At 51.0% G+C, this 20,768-nt stretch overlaps 2 protein-coding genes and 1 pseudogene across 2 annotated transcripts in view; 1 reads left to right on the forward strand and 2 right to left on the reverse strand.

The window, feature by feature from the left end:
* LOC116833757 (uncharacterized) overlaps nucleotides 1–20,768 on the forward strand; it is a 660,803-nt gene that overhangs the window by 491,236 nt on the left and 148,799 nt on the right. The window lies entirely within an intron of this gene.
* Nucleotides 1–20,768, reverse strand: part of LOC116820769 (uncharacterized) — a 292,353-nt gene that overhangs the window by 66,938 nt on the left and 204,647 nt on the right.
* The window catches only part of LOC116820768 (uncharacterized), an 81,367-nt pseudogene continuing 67,270 nt past the window's right edge, over nucleotides 6,672–20,768 (reverse strand).

Raw genomic sequence — 20,768 nt, forward strand, 5'->3', positions numbered from 1 at the left:
CCACCGCTTCATCTGGAGAAGAGGAAGAGGAAAGGCCAGGGACAATCGGGTCCTCCGTTGTCTCGTGGACTTGGGCGACGTCCGGCTCTGGTGGGACCTGAGGGTCTGTGCCTGAATGGGAGCGTCCTCCGTACCCGCAGGAGGGGGGCGGCTAACAGTAGCCTCCGGAACCTGGTGCTCCAACGGTATGGAGCATGATGGCACTGGAGGTCCACCTTGAGCTTGGAGACATGCCCAAGGCGTCCAGAAGGACCACTGATGAGGTCCTTGGTCTTGAGCCTGGGTCTCCTGGAAGACACGGCTGGGTACATCTAAGTCACGGTCCTGTGCATAGGAAGCACTGTCCGAACGGGATGACATAGATGCATGGCGAGACGGCCGAGGAGCTGAAAACCCCTGAGAATGGTCTCCATCCCTGGGTAGTCTGTCTGTATGCTGCCCCGGAGAGCGGTATCGGGTGCCATACCGGTACCAGGAACGAAACCGGGACCTGCGACTGGAACAGTGCTGGGAGGTCGATCGGGACCTCAAAGCTCAACGCTGGGAGTGGCTGTGAGAAGTGTGGTGCCGTGAGCAGTGTCAGGACCTTGATCGGTACCGAGAGTACCAGGCCAGCGAACGGGGTCCTGAACGGTGCCGCGAGTGCGACTAGTACAGAGATGGAGAACAGTACCGGGACTGCGAGCGGCGTCGGGACCAAGATCGGTGATGGGACCAAGAACGCCGGCAGGACCGCGATCGTGATCAGTGCCTCTCAGCAGTGCTGACGGAGGATGGTCTCAGTAGGGCAGGCTTGCCTATGGACTGTATAACCCGCACCGGGGGTTGAGGCAGCGCAGGCTCAGTGAGTGCAATCAGTTCCCTTGCCGTAGAGAATGTCTCCGGTGTGGAGGGAATAGTAAGCTCAACCATGGTGTGTGCCGGAGAGCTGTCAGGCACCAGACTCTACGGCTCTTGCAGGACCGGAATCAACAGTGCTGAAGTTGTCAGTGCCACGGCAGTTGTCGGTGCTGGGCGGTCCGACATAGGCGGGTGCTCCGACTGCGGCATGGACATGGAAGCCGCAGGAGTCTTATTTTTTTGACCCGAGGGGAGAGGGAGTGGTGCCGAGCAGACATCTGGGCTGGCGACGGTTGGTATTGAGGGGCCTTATCGGTACCAGCGCGCTCTGGTGCCAAAGATGCGCTTCTCCCCTGTGCGGACTATCCGGCGCTCGGTGCCAAGGGTGGAGGAGTAAGAGCTGCCTCCATCAGGAGCTGTTTGAGATGAAAGTCTCACTCCTTTTTGGTCCGCGGCTTGAAGGCCTTGCAAATGCGGCACTTATCTGAGAGGTGGGATTCCCCCAGGCACTTAAGGCAGGAGTCGTGAGGATCTCCTTTCGGCATCGGCTTGTGACAGGCCGAGCACGGTTTGAAACTCGGTGAACCGGGCATGGGCCTCGGCACTGGGTGAGGGGAAGAGGCTAATCCCCGAACCCCTCTTGACTATATACACTAACTATGTTAAAGAAAATAAAATACTAACTGCAAGTATAGAAATTTGAACTATATACACAATAACAATGAGAAAACTCCGAGTAGCTAGATAGGTGGAGATCAGCTAAGCCGCGCTCCACTGTTCCAATGACCGACACGGGCGGTAGAAGGAACTGAAGGGCCGTTGGGTCGGCAGGGGTATATATCTGGTGCCATAACAACACCATTCCAGGGGGAGACCCACCAACCCACCGAGTGTTGCTAGGGTAAAAATCTTCCGATAAACGTGCACGCGGCGCGTGTACACCTAATTGGAATCGATATGAGCAAGCACTCGAAGAACTCTCCATTTCTCTCAGTCTTTGGATTGATGGGCACTAAGGGTATATCTACACTACGGGATTATTCCGATTTTACAGAAACCGTTTTTTTTAAACAGATTGTATAAAGTCACGTGCACATGGCCATACTAAGCACATTAATTTAGCGATGTGCATCCATGTACCAAGGCTAGTGTCGATTTCTGGAGTGCTGCACTGTGGGTAGCTATCCCATAGCTATCCCATACTTCCCGCAGTCTCCCCCCCCCATTGGAATTCTGGGTTGAGATTCGAGTGCCTGATGGGACAAAAAACATTGTCGCGGGTGGTTCTGGGTACAGCCTCACCCCTCCCTCCGTGCAAGTAGCAGACAACCATTTCACACCTTTTTTCCTGGGTGAACTGTGCAGACGCCATAGCATGGCAAGCATGGACCCTGCTCAGCTCAAGACAGCAGTCATGGACGTTGTAAACACCTCACACATTCTCGTGCAGTCTATGCTGAACCAGGACCTACAAAACCAGGCAAGGAAGAGGTGGCTATGGCAGCGCGGTGACGAGAGTGATGAGGACATGGACGCAGAATTCTCTAAACTGCGGGCCCCTGCGCTTTGGAGATCCTGCTGGTAATGGGCAGGTTCTAGCCATTGAACGCCGATTTTGGGCCCGGGAAACAAGCACAGACTGGTGGGACCGCATAGTGTTTGCAGGTGTGGGACGATTCCCAGTGGCTGCGAAACTTTCGCATGCGTAAGGGCACTTTCATGGAACTTTGTGACTTGCTTTCCCCTGCCCTGAAACGCCAGAATACCAAGATGAGAGCAGCCCTCACAGTTGAGAAGCGAGTGGCAATAGCCCTCTGGAAGCTTGCAACGCCAGACAGCTACTGGTCAGTCGGGAATCAATTTGGAGTGGGCAAATCTACTGTGGGGGCTGCTGTGATGCAAGTAGCCAAAGCAATCATTAAGCTGCTGCTACGAAAGGTTGTGACTCTGGGAAATGTGCAGGTCATAGTGGATGGCTTTGCTGCAATGGGATTCCCTAACTGTGGTGGGCGATAGATGGAACCCATATCCCTATCTTGGCACCGGAGCACCAGGGCACCCAGTACATAAACCGCAAGGGGTACTTTTCCATGGTGCTGCAAGCACTGGTGGATCACAAGGGACGTTTCACCAACATCCACGTGGGATGGCCGGAAGGGTTCATGACGCTCGCGTCTTCAGGAACACTACTCTGTTTAAACGGCTGCAGCAAGGGAATTACTTCCAGACCAGAAAATAACAGTTGGGGATGTTGAAATGCCTGTAGTTATCCTGGGGACCCAGCCTACCCCTTGATGCCATGGCTCATGAAGCCATACACAGGCAGCCTGGACAGTAGTCAGGAGCTGTTCAACTACAGGCTGAGCAAGTGCAGAATGGTGGTAGAATGTGCATTTGGCCGTTTAAAGGCTGCGCTGGCGCACATTACTGACTCGCTCAGACCTCAGCCAAACCAATGTCCCTTTGTTATTGCTGCTTGCTGTGTGCTCCACAATCTCTGTGAGAGTAAAGGGGAGACCTTTATGGCGGGGTGGGAGGCTGAGGCAAATCACCTGGCCGCTGATTACGCGCAGCCAGACACCAGGGCGATTAGAAGAGCACACCAGGAAGCGGTGCGCATCAGAGAAGCTTTGAAAACCAGTTTCATCACGGGCCAGGGTACGGTGTGACTGCTGTGTTTTTTTCCTTGATGAACCCCCCCCCCTTGATTGACTCATTCCCTGTAAGCCACCCACCCTCCCCCTTCGATTACAGCTTGCTGCTCTAAGGAAATAAAGTCACTATCGTTTAAAAATCATGTATTCTTTATTAATTAATTATAAAAAGAGGGAGAGAACTGACAAGGTAGCCGGGTGGGTTTGGGAGGAGGATAGGAGGGAAGGAAAAGGCCACTAAAAAATTTCAAAATAATGACAGCCTTTTGGTTGGGCTGTCCACTGGGGTGGAGTGGGCGGGTGCACAGAGCCTCCCCCACACGTTCTTACACGTCTGGGTGAGGAGGCTATGGAACATGGTGAGGGAGGGTGGTTATACAGGGGCTGCAGCGGCACTCTGTGATCCTGCTGCTGTTCCTGAAGCTCCACCAGATGCCGGAGCATGTCAGTTTGATCACGCAGCAGCCCCAGAGTTGCATCCCGCCACCTCTGATCTTCCTGCCGCCACCTCTCATCTCGAGCGTCTCTCCCTCCTGTCCTCACGTTGGTCCCTCCTGTCCTCACGTTCACTGGCATCTTTCCTGTATTTGATACCACGTCCTTCCACTCATTCAGATGAGCTCTTTCATTGCGGGTCACTTCCATGATTTCCGAGAACATTTCGTCTCGCGTCTTTTTTTCCGCCGCCTTATCTGAGATAGCCTTCGGGAGGAGTAGGGAGGCTTGAAAAATTTGCAGCTGCATGAGGGGGAGGGAAAAAAGGGAGAGAAGTATTTAAAAAAGATACATTTTACAGAACAATGCTTATACTCTTTCACGGTGAACAACACTATTCACCTTACATAGCACATGTGATTCACTACAAGGTCGCATTTTGCATCTTAATATTGAGTGCCTGCGGCTCTGGTGTTAGAGATCTCACAGACGCAGGTCCGGGCAGCAGAATTCAGCTTGCATGCGGCCATGGTAAGCCATTGTCTTTCGGCTTCTGCAGCCTTCATATATCCAGCGCCTCCTTTCCCAAATAGCAAGCAAAGCCCGTTGAGTGCTGCTTCTTTCCTGTTAACATGCAGCAGCAGAAACCACCCCCCCATCCAATTCTCTGGGGATCGATCGCTTTACCCCTCCCCCACCTGCGTGGCTGGTATCATGGAAGATCACTGCTAACACCTCCCCCCACCCCCGTGGCTGGTAGCAGGGAAGATCCCTGCTAGCCAAACGCGAAAAAGCTCAGCGCCAATCCCCCCCCCTCCCCTGCTTGGCTACCTGCAGGGAAGGATTTCTTTTAAAGCCACAGGCAAACAGCCCAGTAGGAATGGCCATCTCTGTCCCCTTAATTAAATTCCTGAATTTCAACCAGGTTACCATGAACGATATCACTCTCCTGAGGATAACACAGTGAGATAAAGAACGGATGTTGCTTGAATGCCAGCAAACACCGGACCATACGCAGCTAGGCTTTGTCATGCAATGATACCAGATTACTTGCTACATGCATGCGTGTGGTCAAGTGTCCTACCATGGAGGACGGAATAAGGCTGCCCTGCCCAGAAACCTTCTGCAAAGGCTTTTGGAGTACCTCCAGGAGAGCTTCATGGAGATGTCCCTGGAGGATTTCGCTCCATCCCCAGACATGTTAACAGACTTTTCCAGTAACTGTACTGGCCGCAAATGCATCCCAAGTCCTCAGGGCAAATTAATCATTAAAAAATGCTTGCTTTAAACCATGTTTTATATTTACAAAGGTACACTCACCAGAGGTCCCTTCCATGGCTTCATTGTCTGGGATAGTGGCTTGGGAGGCTGGGAGGGTAATTCCGTCAGGTGAGAAAAAGCTCCTGGCTGTTGGGGAGAACAGGAGTGCTGTGTGCTCTCTGCAAGCTCGTCCCTCCTCTTCCTCCTCCTCATCTCCCCGTCCGCAGAATCCTCAGGCATGGCTGAGATTACCCCCCCCACCTCGGAATCCACGGACAGGGGTGGGGTAGTGGTGGCGGACCCCCCCTAGAATTGCATGCAGCTCAGCGTAGAAGCGGCATGTTTTTCGGCCCTGCCCGGACCTTCCATTTGCTTCTTTGGTTTTCTGGTAGGCTTGTCTGAGCTCCTTAACTTTCACACGGCACTGTACTGAGTCCCTGGTGTGGCCTCTCTCCATCATGGCCTTGGAAATTTTTTCAAATGTTTTTTCATTTCGTCTTTTGGAACGGAGTTCTGTTAGCACAGAATCCTCTCCCCATATAGCGATCAGATCCAGTACCTCCCATGCGGTCCATGCTGGAGCTCTCTTTAGATTCTCAGACTGCATAGTTACCTGTCCTGATGAGCTCTGCGTGGTCACCTGTGCTGATCAGCTCTCCACACTGGGCAAACAGGAAATGAAATTCAAAAGTTCATGGGGCTTCTCCTGTCTACCCGGCCAGTGCATCCGAGTTCAGATCGCTTTCCAGAGCGGTCACAATGGTGCACTGTGGGATAGCTCCCGGAGGCCAATACTGTCGAATTGCGGCCACACTAACCCTATTCCGAAATGGCAATACTGATTTGAGCGCTACTCCTCTCATCAGGGAGGAGTACAGATATCGATATAGACATAAAGGGCTTCGTTGTGTGGACAGGTGCAGGGTTAATTCGGTTTAACACTGCTAAATTCAGTATAAATGTGCCGTGTAGACCAGCAGTAAGAGCTGTAGCTACAGTTGAGGAACCAGGCAATTGGACAGCTGGCTCAGCCCTCCACACTAGTAACTTTCTCACATACAGGGAGATGGGTCAAAATTGGAATTGATGTCATGACTCTCTTCCCCGAGGGGATTAATCTGACTAAGGCTATGTCTACACTTCAAATACTGGAAATATTCTTCTGACAACATAACACTGTCTACATGGGGGCTCAGGTCACATTAACTACTTTTCTCAGTGGAGAGGCTTTTCACACCCCTTGAGAGATGTGGCTCTGCCAACACAGCTTTTCAACATAGATCAGCCTTTAGCTGGCTTATTGACCTGAAAGGCAATGGATTTCAGCCTTTTTCTTCATACTGATGGTTGATGAGTGCAGCTTTCCTACCTGCTGGACACATCCTATGACAGATGTCAGACCTTTCCTGTGCACATTAGAGAAGTGGGGAAGACAGTGACCCTGACAGTCTAAGTGGGTGAAAACTTATACAACTTATCTCCTCGAGTAGTTTTCCTTTTAATAGAAATTGACTTTGAAACTAAGCAAAATAAGTTGCATTTGAAAACACAAACAATTAAAATCTATACTGGGACAATATTCTCTTATACACTCTTTCTCACACACATTCCTCCACCCTAACCTTTGGAGTCAGGTTTTTGACCAGAACTTTTTACACTACAGGTGGTAAATTAAATCAAATTAACATTTAAGATTAGCCATCATTTCCTGTATGACTAACAAAACAAAAAACAAGACAACTTTCAGTTTTCCAAAATAATTCAGATTATCACACAGTCTCTTACTCTTTAACCAGTAACTTCACCTATAATTTCATTTTCATTGGTACCAATAACATATTCAAAAATCACAAATTCTTGTCATATATGTTAGTTTTCTTTTAATCCCCATTGCCAACAACTGAACCTTGGCTCAAGTTGTGGTTTGTCCCAGCGTAGGTCCCAACCACTTCTATGAGTTCATATATCTCAGAATCTTCTGCCATGTGTGTTGGTGGAAAGGGTCTCCTATGTGGGAATGTTTGCAATATGGAGAAAAATACCTCTCGTCACACTTTTTAATTTTTCAAAGTAGGAGGAGGTAGAGAAGTAATATAAATGCATAAAACACAAGAGAAAACTAAGGTCTGGTCTACACTAAAGATATTTATTGGGATAACTATATTGCTTAGGGGTGTGAAAAAGCCACACTGGTGAGCAATGTAGTTACACAGCCCTAAGCCCCTGCGTAGATAGCGATACATGAGCGGGGGAGTTTCTCCTGCCAACAAAGCCACTGCCACTTGCAGGGGCTGGACTAATCAAGTCCAATGGGAGAAATCTCTCCCATTGCCTTAGAGTGTCTATAATAGCAGTGCTACAGCAGCGCAGCTACATTATGCAGCTGCACCAACATCAGTTTTATTGTGTAACCACAGCGTCAGATACAAAACCTTAGAATCAGGACTCAACCTGCATGGATCCAGAAGTCTGAAATTGGAGCCTGACACATTTGTTGCCTCATTGGTTACCATCATTTCTACAGCCTGAAAGTCCTTGTTACTCAATCAGGCAGTCAGTTTGGGATCCATGGGGAAGGACTGTCCTATGAAGCTCTCTCTTTGGATCCAAATGGTGAAGGATGATTGTTCACAGTCTAACCCTGGTATCCTTTGGAACTATAATCAGTGACACTGAACTAGGAAATAGAGTAGTACAAACAATTTTCTTTGGGTCATTGGTCACCACAGCTTCCTTTACTGGGGTGGAAACCAAGAACTGGGGGTGGACTCTTTCAGCCCCAGTTCTTTCCAAATCCTTGGCCTTGGTTAGGGTAAGTTTATACTTCTCTGAAGTGGAATCCTTTACAAAACCACTCCAAATATCAGCAGTGTGAGTGAGGAATGGCTTCCCAAAACATGCCCAGCTTTTCTTTAATTTGGTGGCACAGTTCCAGGCAAGGGACTGGAAACAGGGCTGGATCACAATCTCCACTAGTTACCAGAGCACGAGTTTCTATTCAAAAATAGCTATTTTTCTGCAGCTATTAGATTTCCAAAACTGATTTGATAGATATTTTTAGCACCTACAAAGGATAAATTAAACAAAAACCCCACTTCTATTTCCTCAACATCTACATCTCCCATACCATAGGATTAGCTAAGAGAGATCTTCTGTAGGGCCTAGGTTACAAAGGCTTTGGAACCAAATACCTTGGTATTTTGCCTAGTTCAAAATCACTTACCATGGAATTCTCTCCCCAGATCATCTGAGACAATATTGACTTAAACAATTGAACTACACTGTGACCATATGCACTTCCTTCAGTTAGTTGGGGTTCTGCTGTTGTTCACCATTTCCGAGTGGAGATTTTAAATCACTGCTGTTTCTTTGTTAGCCTGTCAGAATACTGACAGAACTGCACTTGAACTTTCTCCATGTCATTATGCAGGGATGGGGAAAAGAAAAGCTGAAGTGAGAAATGATGACTTTAGCAAATAGTCGTTTGTCTTAAATTCTCCAATAATTCTGAGCTACATCCTATCAAACTGAACTAATATTCAATTGGATGACCAAACAGCCTTCAGGAAAGATAGAAACCCACATCACAGAGAGAGAGAAAACATGACAATGAAAGTGTGAAGTGAAATTCCAGAGCAGGTTACATCTGATTATTCAGAATCAGGACAAGAGATTCTCCCATCACATTCTCCTCTGATTCATTCAAACATACTTCATTCAGCATTGTCTCAATAGTCAGTTATGTTATTTACAACATTTAGTATCCTAGCATCCCCATAATGGGAGGGTGGGGGGAGGGAAACAGCCAAGTTGCCCCAAGTGGCTTTACCAATAGATGGAACCTGGGATTTAAATGCTAAATAATCATACTGTGTTTTGGATCCATTTGTATTCCCCTTCCCGATCTTTGACACTTTCCTCTCCAGTCAGAGCAACTCTGGTATAGGATTAAAGAAGTGAAACCATCATCTTCGAGCACGGACAGCTAAGAACTCTTCTTCACATGACACTCTGAGAAGTGGATGGATAGAATGTGATGAAGATAACCCTCTGCATTGCTCAGAGAAAAGGTAACAGTTCTGCAGTGATGGGGAAGGAGGGAATCTCTGAGTCTTCCCATCTCCTTCCAGTGTCACAGAAGCTGAAATTACACTTTTTTTCCTGCCCCTGCTCCTCTTCATTTAAATATAATTTGAAAAATTCCCATTATATCTCCTCTTCAGCACAACCCAGAGCAACATGAGAACTGGCAATGATACAATCTGTATCACTAGTGACTAACAATAATTTTGAAATAGGAGAAATGGTATAATTGTGATGCTCCCTGGTTCCTGATAGGAAGAGCACACTCGAATTACTCATGGCATAATGGAGTTGATAGAAAGGACAAAGAGGCCCACCTCAAAACAGGGTAGATGGCAAAAGGCGAAAATGAGCCACTCATCGGTGCAGCAAACAGTTCAAACAGCTTCAAAAGTTAGTATGTGTGAATCAGGAAAAGTATTAAAGAAAAAAAATGGATAGTCCTAGAGTTTTTTATGGTGTCCATCTCTCTTGCAGATTCTCTGATGGCTCACATGGGCTAAGTGCCAACAGAAGGTTTTCCCACACTCACTGCATTTATTGGGTCTCTCACCGGTGTGGATTTTCTGATGTTTAGAAAGGGCTGAGCTGTTAGTGAAGCTTTTCCCACAGTCATTGCATTCATAAGGCCGCTCCCCTGTGTGGATTCTCTGATGTCTAATAAGGTGTGAACTGCGACTGAACGTTTTCCCACACTCACAGCATTCATAAGGCCTCTCCCCCGTGTGGATTCTCTGATGCCTAATAAGCACTGAGCTGCGATTGAATTTTTCCCCACACTCACAGCATTCATAGGGCCTCTCCCCTGTGTGGATTCTCTGATGTTCAGAAAGGGCTGAGCTGTTAGTGAAGCATTTTCTACACTCGCAGCATTCATATGGCCTCTCCCCTGTGTGGATTCTCTGATGTTTAGAAAGGCCTGAGCTGGTAGTGAAGCTTTTCCCGCACTCACTGCATTCATAGGGCCTCTCCCCTGTGTGGATTCTCTGATGCTGATAAAGGCCTGAGCTGCTAGTGAAGCATTTTCTACACTCACAGCATTCATAGGGCCTCTCCCCTGTGTGGATTCTCTGATGGGTAAGAAAGTTTGAGCTGCGATTGAACGTTTTCCCACAGTCACTGCATTCATAGGGCCTCTCCCTGGGTGGAGTCTTTGATGTTTAGAAAGGCCTGAACTCTAGTGAAGCTTTTCCCATGCTCCTGCATTCATAGGGCCTCTCCCCTGTGTGGATTCTCTGATGCCTAATAAGGTGTGAACTGTGATTGAAGGTTTTCCACACTCAAGCATTCATAAGGCCTCTCCCCTGTGTGGATTCTCTGATGCCTAATAAGGACTGAGCTGCGATTGAATTTTTCCCACACTCACTGCATTCATAGGGCCTCTCCCCTGTGTGGATTCTCTGATGCTGAGAAAGGCCTGAGCTGCTAGTGAAGTTTTTCCACACTCACTGCATTCATAGGGCCTCTCCCGTTTGTGTATTCGCTGATGTTTAGAAAGGCCTGAGCTGCTAGTGAAGCTTTTCCCACACTCACTGCATTCATAGGGCCTCTCCCCTGTGTGGATTCTCTGATGTTTAGAAAGGCCTGAGCTGCTAGTGAAGCTTTTCCCACACCACTGCATTCATAGGGCCTCTCCCCTGTGTGGATTCTCTGATGTTTAGAAAGGTCTGAGATGTTAGTGGAGCATTTTCCACATTCACTGCATTCATAGGGCCTCTCCCCTGTGTGGATTCTCTCATGCCTAATAAGGTGCGAACTGCGATTGAAGGTTTTCCCACACTCACTGCATGCATACGGCCTCTCTCCTGTGTGGATTCTCTGATGGAGAAAAAGGCCTGATTTGTAAGTGAAAATTTTCCCACACTCACTGCATTCATAGGGCCTCTTCCCTGTGTGGATTCTCTTATGTTTAGAAAGGCCTGAACTGCTAGTGAAGCTTTTCCCATGCTCAATGCATTCATAGAGCCTCTCCCCTGTATGGATTTTATGATGCCTAATAAGGTGTGATCTGCAATTGAAGGTGTTCCCACACACACTGCATTCATAGGGCCTCTCCCCTGTGTGGATTCTCTGATGTTTAGAAAGGCCTGAGCTGCTAGTGAAACTTTTCCCACACTCACAGCATTCATAGGGCCTCTCCCGTGTGTAGATTTTCTGATGCTTTATAAGGCTGGAGTAATCACATAAGTTTTTTCCACACTCAGTGCATGTATTTTTCCTCTTTCCCATCAGGATTTCCTGCTGTGTTGTGGTTTCCTTGACACTCTTCTGAGTTCCCTGACAGGAAATACATTTACCTACTTTCTCCCCTGGCTGCTTTCCCTGCTCTCTTTCTGGTCTTCTCGGAATCTCACAGGATTTTCTCTGCTCATGACTCCTGCACACATTCCTTTCCAATCCTTGCAATAATGCTCTGTGTTTATCCACTTGCTCAACATTTTCCTGCTGAGAATTCTGCTCCTCCTTCTCACACACCATTGCATCACCTGCTGTGATAGAGACAGAAACCTCAAACAGGGATGGAAAGGGGAAAGACCAAAACCAAAACAAGTGCTGGAGAGAGGTCAAATAAAAATCAGAAACTGAACACCCTCAAACTCTTCCCCCAAATAGGAGAGAGAAGGGGATCAAATCGGCATTCATATCCCATCCAAATTCACACGAGAAAGGGAGGAAGCTACTGCCTGCTGTCTGCTAGGGTCTATAGGAAGCCAAGAGTTATATTTACCCTAAGGATACGACCCCTGCTAGGGACAATAATGAACTGAGAGACCTTCCAAGGGCTTTGTAGGGTGTCTCAGATGTTTCCTTCATGCACTTACAGATTCTGAGTTGGTTTAATGTTTCCTCACCTGTGTAGAGAACTCTCAGGATCTCTCTTTCCTGTGAACGCTGGAGGTCTGGGACCCATGTCTCTTCCCACTGTTTCAGCTGGGAGATCACATCAAGTTTGGAAACTGGAAATGCTGCTCAGATGAAAGAAAATAAAGAAGTTCAGTTGATTTCATAAGACTTGGTCATAAAAAAAAAACATTCTATCAATTTAACTTCAGTGCTTAGTGTGACCTAGTGTGCTTGGGGCAGTCCTCACTGAAAATGCCAAGGTCAGGGCAGGCTGAAAAAGGGAGAGCAGATGCTCCCAAAACTGGTGGTTAACACTGAAGTTAAACTCACCGACCAGTCACAAACTGTGCTTCTGATCCCTCACACTGGTTATCAAGAAGCTGAAAAAAGAAATCACATGGCCCCCTTTACTGCATTCCAGTTCTCTGACTCCCAATCAGCACCTAAGTCCAATACAGTGAGAGGTTATTTAAAAACTTTGCTTACATACAAAATGTTTTTCTGACCCCATAGGGTCAGCTACATTAAAAGATCACTATAGGTTTGGATCTTACCCGAAATACCACACTGCCAGACAATCCTTTAGCACGGAAAGACAAGACATGACATGAAAAAAGTTGTTAAATGGGAAAGCAGTCAGATGCATTCAGAAATCTATACATCAGGTTCTTAGCAGTACTGGTGAGTTGCTGGCTTGAAAGTCCATCTGGAACACATCCACAGTTTGGATAGGTCATTCAGTCCTTTGTTCAAGGCTTCAGTTTGTGGAGAATTTGCTCCAGAGGTAGGAAGAGGGATTGAAGACAAAATGGAGATGATGCAGCTGCCTTTTATATTCCTTTTGCTATGTGGCTTCTACTTCCTGTGTCCCAAACACAAGCTTCACAGCACATGGTATGGAAAAGCCTCGGAGTTCTCAGTACACAGGCATACCCTTGCGTGTCTTGCTGAATCAATAGGTTTACTCTCTTGATAAGGAGTGGGCAAACGACGGGCCACATCCGGCCCACAGGACCATCCTGCCTGGTCCCTGAGCTCCTGGTGGGGGAGGCTAGCACCTCCCCTCCCCCACAGCTACATCACTGCGTGGGCAGCACTCTGGGGGGCAGGGCTGCACACTCCTGCGGGGCAGTGTGTCTGGCTCCGTGCGGTCCATGTTGTTGTCAGACATGCTGCTCTGAGTGGCATGGTAAGGAGGCAGAGGGGTTGGATAAGGGGAAGGGAATCCCGGGGGGCAGGCAGGTAACAGGGGGCGGATGGATAGGACAGAGGTTCTGGAGGGACGGGGGTTGCATAGGTGTGGGAGTCCCAGGGGTCTGTCATGGGGCAAGGGGCTGGATATAGGTCACGGCAATCAGGGGACAGAGAGCAGGGGGGTTGGGGTCCTGTGAGGGCAGTTAGGGTGGGGGACTCTCTGGAGGGGGCAGTCAGGGGACAAGGAGCGGGGGGGGTTGGATGGTTCGGGGATTCTGAGGAGGGCAGAAAGTGGGAGGGGCAGATAGGGGCGGGGTCAGGCTGTTTGGGGACCCCAATGTGGCCCTCAGGCTAAAAAGTTTGCCCACCCCTGCCCTTGATCCTTTCCATGGTCTCTTTGTACAGCTGATGGGCCATCAAACAGCCTAGGCAGTGCTGATGCCAATATGTCTCACCCAGAAACGCTGCACAAGTCTGGAAATACAGACATACTCTACATATCTATAACTCACAATACAAAGGTGATACAAATATAGAAACAGAATTATCATACTTGGAAAAGCATAACATTTTCACTGACACCTTACATGGTATATCTAGCATGAGTCACTTCAATGTTACCAAATTGGTATTAATAATAAAAAAATATATCTATAAAACGTCTCACAATTCCATACAGTGTCACACTTGGTAAAGCAGTGAATTCCCAGGACCAGCTCCCCAGGTCCTTGAAGATGCTGAACACTCTGCTTATGACATATTGAAATACCCACATATCTGCTGGGTGCACACACAGACAGACACTGTTAGTCTGTACCCCTATGTTTACTCTTCTAGAAAATTATAGAACAATTTTGGCATTGGCATTTTGAAAACACAATCTACTGAATATTATCCTCCTGTTAAAATGTGTAGCAACACTGTATGTAAAGTTATGAGATTTTACTGTATGATATTACTGAAAAAGTTACTGTTCTGGGGCACACACACAGACCAGTTCCTCAAAGACAGCAAGGCAAACAGCTGGTCAAATAGCCATTCTGTGGCGGGGGGAAGGTGTGAAGAAGACATTTACATTCCATCACAGGGACACTTGAAGCTCATATCTCCAACACACAGCCTGGGACCATGACTCAGCTAAGACTGAAGCTGTTTCTAGTACAAAGGACTGAATTATAAAAAGAGGTGAGGAAAACCCTTGAGACTCTCTCTCTCTCTCCCCTTTCCTTCTGCCCATGACAAATCCTGAAGAACTGAACTTGGGCAGCAGGGGCAGGTTGCGGGAGTCCTGGTTGAAAGGAAAGCCAGCCTGTCTCAGCACATGGTGAGAAACATTTGCTTTCAATCCATTTCAGCTTGTTAACTTAGATCAGGCGTGGGCAAACTTTTTGGCTAGACAGCCACATTGGGGTTTGCAAAATTGTATGGAGGCCCAGGTAGGAAAAGCTGTGCCTCCCCAAAGAGCCTGGCCTCACCCCCTATCTGACCCCCACCCACTTCCTGATCCCCGACTGCCCCCCCCAGAACCACTGACCCATCCAACCCCACCACTGCTTGTCCCCTGATCACCCCCTCCAGAGACCACCCCCCTGCCCCAACCACCCTCCCAGGACCTCCCTTGGACCCCACCCCCTAAGCCCCCCACTCCTTGTCCCCTGACCGCCCCTTTCCAAGACCCCCCCACCCTAACTGCCCCCCACAACCCCACTCAACCCTCCTGCTCCCTGTCCCCTGACTGCCCCAACCCATATCCACAACCCTGATCCATGACAGAACCCAGGATTCCCATGTCTATCCAATGCCCCCTCTTCCATGTCTGCCCCTCGGGACTCCCTGTCCCTTATCCAATCCCACAGCCCTGGTCTCCTTACCACAGCTGCATGGCCCACCGGAGCTAGACACCAAGTCTCTTAGGAGCGCACAGACTGGCCCTCTTACCATGCCACTCAGAGCAGTAGGTGTGTGCAGCCCCACCACTGCAGCACTACCCAGGAGCGGCGGGCCAAAGTGCTGGTGGCATGGCATGACGAGGCTACAGGGGGACAGTCTGGGCGGGAAGAGGAGAGCCTCCCTGGCTGGGAACTCAGGGGCCAGCCAAGATGGGCCCACAGGCCGGATGGGGCCCGCAGGCTGTAGTTTGCCCACTCCTGACTTATGTTAGTTTGTGTTTTATCTTGCATTTCTTTTGCAAACAATTCTGATTTTATGCCTCATTACCCATAGTAACCCATAGTTACCCATAGTTAACTTGGTAGTTAACAATCTTCTTTTATTGTTTTATCCAACCAGTGTGTTTGGATTCAAGTGTGTTGGAAACTCCACTTGGGATAACAAGGCTGGTGCATGGCATTTTCCACTGATGAAATGACAGACTTCATATAAGCTTGCATTGTTCAGTAGTGTGCTAGACAGGGAAAGATGCAAATTTCTGGGGGAAGTCTGGGACCAGAGAATTTTCTGGGGTTCTCCTGTGCTGCATTGTAACTCGTGAGTCACTGACTAGCAGCACTCAATACTGTGTAGCTGGGACCGAGTTACATGCTGGAGACTGTGTGTTACCTGCCCGGGAGTGGCTGTTCTCACAGTAAGGCAGTGTAAAAGGCACCCCAGCTTGGGGAACTGAGGGGACACAGCTGTTCAACAGTCCAGATTGCACTGTGTTTAATGACACAGACACTCAATTTCAAAGAGTCTCCTAAAACACAGAGAAAGTAAATCCATGTGCCAGAAATCAAAGACTCCAGACAAGGGCAAGTCTCCCTGGCACTGCTTCTTGCTGACAGAGAGGTCCAAAGACAGAGACAATGAGAGAGTCCTGGGGAAGCTGGGAACAGGAGGCATGGGCTGGTGGGGTTCAGTGGAGGAAGGGAATAGGAAGGGGAGGGATATTGCTGAATGCAGGATCTCAGCAGTACTGGATGTCAGGATAACACATATTGCAGCCCATTGGAAAACATAATCCCAACTATACATACAAAATGATGGGGTCTAAATTAGCTGTTTCCACTCAAGAGATGGATCTTGGAGTCACTGTGGATAGTTCTCTGAAAACATCCACTCAATGTGCAGCAGCCGCCAAAAAGTGAACAGAATGTTGGGAATCATTAAGAAAGGGATAGATAATAAGACAGAAAATATATTGCCTGTATATAAATCCATGGTACGCCCACATCTCGAACACCGTGTGCACATATGGTCACCCCATCTCAAAGAAGTTTACTTATGTAAACGGGAGACATTTGACACTGCAATACTGCTCCTGTGCTCTGTTCCCAAAGCGTTCTGCAGCAGAGGAGAGTGTAGATGAGTGGACTCACTTCTGTGGCACACCTCCTGCTGGTTGTCCTTGGGAATTAGCTCACTTCCAGCCAAGAGCGCCCTCTGCAGAACAGTGATCTGCCTGTCCTCTTGGCCCCCCGAGTCCCCCCCTGGATCCCACTGCCCTTTTAACTGGGGTGTTGCCCCCTGGCAGTACCCACCAATATGGGTCTTCCCTCCATGGGGAACCCCCAACCCACCACCCCCACTTTGCCTCAGAATATGGCTTCTGCCAGTCATCATCTAGTGCCCCGCTCCCTGGGGCAGACTGTAGTGTATATGCCATTCATCACTGGCAAAGAGGGGTTTGGACCTGCTGCCTTTGCCTACCCTTGGCTACCCTTCTGTAGCCCCAGTACCTGTCCTGGCCTTTATCAAGGCTGCAGCCTTGGGCTTTCCCACCTGGAGCTCCCCAGTTCCTCTGCTTTTCCCCAGCCCTGCTCCACTCTAGGTACCTTGTATCTAGCTACTAAGCAGCCAGACCCTTCTCCATCTACAGGTAGAGGGATACTGTTTGCTCCTGGCTCACTGCCTTTTTATACAGGCCAGATGTGCCCTGATTAGGGTGTGGCCCAGCTGCAGTCACTTCCTCAGTAAGCCCAACTTTTAGAGCTGCAGCTTTTAAGCCCTTCTTGCCCCAACCACAGCCCTTTCCTGGGCTGGTTTAAGCCCTGAAAAGCAGGAGCAGGGGACCACCCCGGTTCAGGGCACGTTCAGTCTGCCTGCTGGCTAGAGTTCTCCCTCTTCTCTGGTTGCCCTTCTGGCTGGAGCTCCTCCCTTCCTGAGCTGCTGCCGGCTGGAGTGCTCCTTCCCTGGACAGCTGCTGCTACTGAGCGAGGGGTGAAGGGGCCTTGCTGGCCAGCTGCCCCAGCCCCACCAGCTCTAGAGGAAGAAGCCAGGACCCCACCACCACTGCTACCACCTGTGAGGGGTCCTTCCTGCCTGGCCACCAGGGTTGCTGGAGCTGTGTTAGTCCTAGGGAGCTGCTGGAGCCTGGAGGAGGAAGAGGACTAAGAGGACCACCAGCTCCTGGGGGAGTGCATAGGACTCTGGAGACCACCATGGAGGGGGCCATTAAGGACTGAGTGATTTTCAAACTGTGCTCTGGTAGTGGGGGTTTAGACTGTGTTTATGGGGATACAAAGGGTGTGGTGTGGAACTTGCCCCCTGGTCCACCTGTGTTCTCCCCAACCCCCAGGACCATCGCTGCCCCCTCCCCCATTCCCCCAGGCCACTTACCATCAGCCTCAGTTCCTGTCTCTGGGACTCAGCTGCTTACCTGGCCTGCCACACCTTATTGCCACCATTTGGGCCTGCAGCAGCCAGCCAAACATCAACTTTGCACTCACAAGCACTTGTGCACACACACCCCCCCCTCCCCTCATCCCTTCCCCTCTGCAACAGGCGCCCTAGCTTTGCCCCTTGTTGCCTGCCCCATTTGTCCCTCGTAGCCTTCTGCCCCGCCCCCGCCAGCTTCAGTTTGTTTGCCTGCCCTGCCAGTCTCCCTTTGCAGCTTTGTTTGTCCCGCCCCAGCCCTGAAGCTAGCCTCATGGTTCCTCTGCCTCACTCCCAGCCTGGTTGCTCCCCTCCCCCTGCGGCCTCCTCGCTCTGATTGGCTCTTCCCCTCATGCGCCCATGTCCCCTTTGGTGCGCTTGTGCCTCTCCTCTGTTTAAGTTTCCCCCTATTTCACCACACCCCCATTGCTGTTTTTCCCCTCCCCTCCCCTAGTGTGGCTAGAGGAGCTGGATTTCAATCCCGGGGCCAGAGACTGATCTCCCACCCTTGATAGTCTCCTTATCTGCCCCCTCTCGTCCATTTTGGCACTCTCCTCCCCTGCCTGCAGCCTAGCAGGGAGGAGTGGTTGACCTGTTTCCCCTCCCTCCCTACTCACCATGGCGGGAGACGCAGAGGGTGGGATCCCTGGGGCAAACGCTGCCCCTCCCTGCCCGCCTGCTCCCTCAACAACCCCTCTAGTCTCCACCTCAACTGCCACTGCCGGACCACCTGCCACCGCTCCCACTGAGGTGCCAGCAGTGGCAGACAACGGAGTACCCTCTGCTGCTGCCACGTCCCTCGCCCCCTCCATTTCTGGGGGAGCCCCCCCAGCCGGCAGAAAGGGCCAGGACAAGAAGAAAGGAAAGGGTCCCGCTAGGAAGACTAAGCCCTCCATGGCAGAGATTGCCACCACTGTCGTGGCCCCGTCAGCAGCTGCGCCGCCCTTCCTCTCTGTTCCCTCCACCAGCTCTGCGGGTGCCCCTCCCCCGGCCCCCAGGGCGTATGCCCAGACAGCAGCAGCCCCCTTGTCTGCTGCTGCATCATCTCCCCAGACCGCTGCCTCTGCTACCATCTACAGTGGCCAGGGCCCCCTTCCCCGCCTTGACCAGGAAGCACGGCGTCTGTTGCCTCCTGGTGCCCGCCTCGCCCCACATGGAGACCTACATGCAGGCGTTGGCGAGGGTGGTGGGGCCCACGGCCATCATGGCAGCCTCCAAGATGTATGGCAAGGTTGTCTTCTTCCTTGCCTTGGAGGCCACCGCCCAGGAGACAGTGGAGAAGGGCCTGGTGATGGGAGGCGTGTTCATACCCCTGAAGCCGCTGGAAGACGTGGGTGTCCATGTGGTCCTGACCTCCGTCCCTCCCTTCCTTCCCAATGCCGCCTCGTTACCTGCCCTCTCTACCCTGGGGAGGCCCCTTTCTGTTGTGAGCCCTCTCCCGTTGGGCTGCAAAGACCCTGCCCTCCGTAATGTCCTCTTGTTCCGCCAGCAGGTGCAGCTTCACCTGCTGCCGGCAGCGCATGGCGGAGAGGCGCTTGAGGGGTCTTTCCTGGTCCCCTATCAGGGGGTCCATTACCAGGTGCACTACTCTACAGGGGAGGCCCGGTGCTACCTCTGCCAGGCGATGGGGCATGTTCAGAAGGACTGCCCCTTGTCCTGGCACAGAGGATCTCCCAGTATCCCGAGTCCTGGCAGGGTGCCGGCCCCGTCATTGCCGGTGCCCCTGGCTGCCCAGTACCCAGAGCCGCCCCTCCTCCTCCTCAGTCCATCACTGCTCCCGCTCAGGCTGCAGGGGACCTCCCCTGGTGCGCCTGGACGAGTGGGAGAGCCCCGCCTCCACTGCCTGCACTCTGGTGGGGCCTATGGAGGAGGGCGCGGCAGGGGTACTGCCGGGCATGGGAGAGGGCTCTCCCCAGGGGGAATCTTCCCTCCCTCATGCTGTCCCACCATTGCTTCCCCAAGTTCCCAAACTTCATCCCTGCCCCCCGACCCATCCCCTGTCAACCAGCCCGCAGGTGACACCATGGAGGGCTGGACCTGAGTACAGGGTAAGCAGAAGTCTCGAGCTCCGCTCCTACCATCTGATGCGGAAGCCCCCCGAAAGACCAGAAAGGGAGCCACAGACACCGAGCCTTCCACCTTGCCCATAAGTTCGGTCCATCTGCCAGTGCCAGCTGGGGAAGACGTGGCAGCACCAGAGGGTACCACCATCCCTCCTCCGCAGTCCCTTCCTGTGGAGGCCCCCGATGAGGCCCTTCCTGTTCCCTTGCCACCTGCGCCCCCTGCAATACCCGAGGTGAGCATCACCTCGAGCACTAGTGGGGAGGACCCAAAGGTGGTGGGAGGTGAGCTCCCTTCCATCTTCGAGGAGATTGAGGCCCTGGGTCTGACCCCGGTCACACAGGGGGAGGGTGACCCTCTGCCAGCAGGCCTCAACCTGGCCGACCTCACCCCAGCTTCCCCTTTCCCGTGTTCCATCGTCCCAACTGCTGTTTCTGCTCCCACTTTCGAGGGTCCCCTGGACTCTTCAACCTGTTGAGGCGACGGCCGGTGCCTCGTGACTGGGATGCGAGTTACCAGGGATATCCCTTGTTGGTTCAGGGCAACCGAGTTCCCTCCCGGGCGGGGGCCCCACTGAAGGTTCCACATCTCCTGATGCCACGGCTGTCACACCTGCCATTGAGCCTGGGCCCGGTGTCACCGGGGACCCCCTCCCTACCCCTCAGAGCCTCGAGTAGCCACCTCCTGGCAGTCCAGCTCCTACGGCCCAGGATCCTGCCTCTGTCCCTCTCCCTGACCCTGCTCCTCACCCTGTTCCTATCCCCCCCAACTTGATGTTATTGCCGCCCCTGGGGCCGTCTCCCA

This window comes from Chelonoidis abingdonii, chromosome 1 (genome assembly GCF_003597395.2).
Source record: "Chelonoidis abingdonii isolate Lonesome George chromosome 1, CheloAbing_2.0, whole genome shotgun sequence".
NCBI lineage: Eukaryota > Metazoa > Chordata > Testudines > Testudinidae > Chelonoidis > Chelonoidis abingdonii.